Raw genomic sequence first — 4,668 nt, 5'->3', positions numbered from 1 at the left:
TGACGGTCTGAAAAGCTTCCCTCGGTCATACGACATTTAATAGACATTTGAGCGCCTTAACGATGTCAGAATTGAACAATCTTGGGCTCGTTGGATTCGTTTTTTCGAGATGCTCGATTCGATTATAAACTATCTAAATTCGACATCCGTTTGACCTTTAAAATGCCTTCGAAAATCTTGTAGTAGTGGTTTAATGACTTGATCCGAGCCTGATTTGACTCTAATTGGACTAGTTTTTATATCATTGGGTCCGTCTCATCTAGCCGGTCAGTTTAAATATAATTTTACTGAAATCGGAGCTCTGGATGACTTTTGATTGAAGTTTAAATATTTTTTGTTCAAAAGGTTGCCTCGAGATCCGTGCATGCCTCAAGGTTCGTGCTAAATGATGAACATTTATTAGTATATATATATATATATGTGTGTGTGTGTGACAATTCTGAATGTCACGTTGGCATTTTTATTACAGGTTTTGTGATAAATAATTACCGGTTTAGTAATAAATGCTCCTATAAGCATTATTCTGCTTTCATAATCCGATTATGTGATGGAGTATAATATTGCTTTTGCACGGGAACTTTGAACGCCAAACGAAACTACGGGAGATGCGAATAGCAGGAAGCGGAAGCGGTATGGTTCGGCTGGGGAGCCAAGGGTCCGGCTGTAGGTAGTTAAATGGTGTGTTAAATTATTTTAATTATCAGTTGTTTTAATTTTAATTAATTTTAATTAATTTTAATAGTAAAAAAAGAATTTGAAAAGCTAAAAAATTAAAGAAATATGAAATGAAAAGTCTTTTCCATTATTATTATATATTTTTTTAATAGTGTGTATTTAATGCTATGTCTCATATGATGCCTATAAATAAAGGTATTGGAGGAGAGGAAAAATCACAAGTGAGGAGGAGAAAAAAATTATCTGACGTTGCGGAGAGTAGTTGCGGCGAAGCGGAATAGTTGCGGCTGCAAAGCGGAGAGTTGCGACGAAGCGAAGAGTTGCGGAGAAAAGTTGCGGAGAAGCGGAACGTTGCGGTGCAGAGTTCCGACGAAGAGTATCAACAAAGTGTTGAGGTATAGATTTGAGGTGAAGTGTTGTGGTGCAGATTTGCGGCGAAGTCTTGCGGTGCAGATTTGCGGCGAAGTCTTGCGGTGCAGATTTGCGGCGAAGTCTTGCGGTGCAGATTTGCGGCGAAGTCTTGCGGTGCAGATTTGCGGCAAAGTGTTGCGGTGCAGATTTGTGGCGAAGTGTTGCTGAAATGGCGACAGCTGGAGAACCTCGTTCTGCTGAGATCCAGAGAAAAAATCAAAAATCGGAGGAAGCAGTGTCGACTGTGACGAAGAGCGAATTGATTTTTTTTAGAAAGAAGTATTTCTTCTCGAACGATATGGTAGTGAAGTTACCGACTTCAACTGATCGAGCATATTCTCCACCTTCTGGGTATGTTACTATTTATGAGGCTGCCTTGAAAGTTGGCCTACGATTTCCTCCAGCACCTGAGTTTATCGAAATTATGAAGGCGTTCGGGGTTTGCGTTGCTCAGTTATCTTGTCGAGTGGTGACAGCCATTAAAGGGTTGACAATTTTCTTCAGGATTCGTGGATTGAAGTTAACACCTACAATTTTTGCACGACTGTGTGGGTTCTTTACTGATACACATGATCGTGTGTTGTTGAAGCATAAGGCGTTGGATTTCCGTCTAAAGGAACCGATAAGACAATGGTCTGTAAAATTCTTCTTCGCAAAAAATGATTGGGGGCTCCGCAAGAGGCGAGGAAGGTTTCAACAATTGTCAGTCTCTCCTCATATTACCGAAGAAGAAATATTGCAGATGTTGGGATTTCCTGACATGAAGGAACTGTTGTTTGAGATACAGTATATTTACGAATTTGTGAGTAAAGACTCATTGTTCAAGGTCAAGGTTTCTTTCCACCCTGAACGGTCAACAGCTGTAGCGTTAAAGAAATCTAAGAAGAGATCATCCAAGCTAGCCCTTGCAGAATCCTCAAAGCAGCTCCCAACGAGCAATAAATGTGAAGTACTGCCTCATAAAAAAAAGAAGGTTGAAAACTCACGGGAGCCTGTGCTAAGCCCTTCAAGTATTCACGTTCCTGAAAATATATTGTCCCATGAATGTAGTGGGCTCCTAGAATGAGAGAGTTTTGTAAGTTTCTATCATTTTCAGCTACTATATAATTATTTCATCTCTCTAACTCATAATTCTCTTTTCTTCTAGGTGGATAAGATAGTGGAAAACAAGCAGGGGCTAGGGCTTGCATTGAGAAACTAGAATTCTGAGTTCTTTAAGATTAAATATTTTCAGGGCGAGTACAAGCGTCGGTATGAATCTGGGGTTGAAAAAATTACATTTCTGGAATAACAGTTGATAGAGTGTAGGACAAAACTTTCAACAATGGCAACCTCCCTCTCGTTGCAGCTTCAGGATCTGGAGAAAACTCGGGAAGGGTTGGTGGAAGCAAGAGCCAGCCTTTGTGAAAGTAATAAGAGCGTGAAAGCCCTTAAGTCGACAGTGTCAGCCTAAGAAGAAGAGATCCGGCTTTTGAGTTCCGCAAAAGATATCGATATTTCAGAAATTAAACGTAAAGCAGTCGAAAACTTCATGAAATCTCTTAAGTTCAAAACAATCATTCGAGACCATGTCCAAGAAGCTCGTGATCATGTACTTGATGTTGAGGTAAAGGAGCAACAGAAATGGTTCATTGAAGAAGGATTCATCTGGGGTTTCTTGAAGGGGAGTCGAGCGGCACAACGTCGAACAGGGATTATTGTTGAGGGGCTCACTCCAAGCCAGGCTTCAGAGCTCAGATTCTGATGGTGATGACATCGAGAGTGAACTAAATAAGGTGTTCTTCAATGACAACGAAGTGGCAGAGGAGAACGTTGATGTCAATTAGTGTTTTACTCTTCCTTTTAATGTTTGGTGCGTATTTTCTTTTGTCATGTTGCTTTAACAACACAGATATTGTTATTTTTTTTTCTAACTTTGTCAAAATGATGTTGTACTAGTGATGCATGTCGATCAACTTATTTTGTTAGATGTTTGCCCCCAAGTATCTTCATGTCACAGTGATACAAGATATCATTTAGAAAATCTAGTATGTGAGAAGGTTACCGTGGGGATAAATCATCAACAACATTTTACTTGGCTGAGGTTAGTTATCAGAGTTTTACTTGATGATTTAACCTTCATAGGAGGAGCCAACGAAAGTCCACCGATGACTTATTAACCCATCCGAGGTTGTTTGTCGGAGCATTGCTCACTTATGAACTTGTGTGGAAGGGGTTAGGTGTAGCCCACCAAGGATTGTTAAACAATCCAGGATTGTTTATCGGAGTAAAAACTCGATGATGTTAACCTAGAGGTTAGATCAAACCCCCTTGGGATTGATCGTGCTCTGACTAAGATACAACTGAAACTGTGTATTTCTCAGGTCGAGAGCATGATGTGACTCGAGGATGAGCCATTATACTTTCTAAAGATATCCTTTATGTATAGGAAAGTAAGTGAATAATATTTAAGATACATCGATTATGCATGAGTTGCGATGCAATAACATATGTGGACTGCAAGACTGGGGTATTACAGATAGTACTTGTGAAGAGTTTCTGCATTCCAAGTTTGAGGTAAGATTTTCCCATCTGAACTCTTGAGCTTGAAGGTTCCAGGCTTGATCATGGTTGTTACTATATATGGGCCTTCCTAGATAGGTGAAAGTTTGTTGTGTTAGGGACCATGACCGGTTGCTTCAACACAACGCAAGACCAGGTCACTGACGGAGATAGGTCGAGGCTTGACTCTCCGATTGAAGTGCCGAGCAACTCTTTGGCAGTAGGAAGAAGCTCTAAGATGGGCCACATCGCGTGTTTCTGGGAGGAGATCCAAATGTTGTCGGAGTTTTTCCTCGTTGTTATCTGAGACGAAAGTCTTAACTCGTGGGTTTGGAACTCCGATATCAACCAGGATAACAGCCTCAGTGTCGAAACACAAGTTATATGGAGTTTCTCCAGTTGGAGTACGTGCAATTGTGCGATAGGCCCAAAGGACGTTGTCCAGTTCTTCTACCCATTGTCTCTCAGCCTTCTCAAGTCGAGTTTTCAATATTTTGAGTACAGTATGATTCGTCACCTCAGTTTGTCCATTTGTTTGGGGGTGCGTCACAGCAGTGTGTACCAACTGAATGTGAAGATCCTTGCAGAATGATGTAAAAATCCTTCCAGTAAATTGAGTCCCATTATCAGTGATAATCTTCGCAGGAAGCCCAAAGCGATAGATGATCTTTTTCCAAATAAATTGTTTGGCATTTGCTTCTGTGATTTTGGCAAGCAGCTCTGCTTCTACCCATTTGGTGAAGCAGTCGACAACTAAGATGATGAATTTTCGTTGTCTAGTAGCTATCGGAAATGACCCCATGATATCTACCCCCCATTGAGCAAAAGACCAAGGACTTAGAAAAGATGCGAGTTCCACTGGCGGTGCAAGTGTAAGATTGGAGTGTAGTTGACAATTTTTGCATTTTTGCACAAACTCTAATGCATATTGTTTGATCGTGGGCCAGTAGAAGCCTTGCCACATTATTTTAAGAGCAAGTGCCTTGCCACCAAGATGCTCCCCACATATTCCAAAATGAACTTCTCGTAGAGCATAATCAG

This window comes from Phalaenopsis equestris, unplaced genomic scaffold (genome assembly GCF_001263595.1).
Source record: "Phalaenopsis equestris unplaced genomic scaffold, ASM126359v1 Scaffold227917, whole genome shotgun sequence".
Lineage (NCBI taxonomy): Eukaryota > Viridiplantae > Streptophyta > Magnoliopsida > Asparagales > Orchidaceae > Phalaenopsis > Phalaenopsis equestris.
This window is presented reverse-complemented; position numbering follows the sequence as displayed.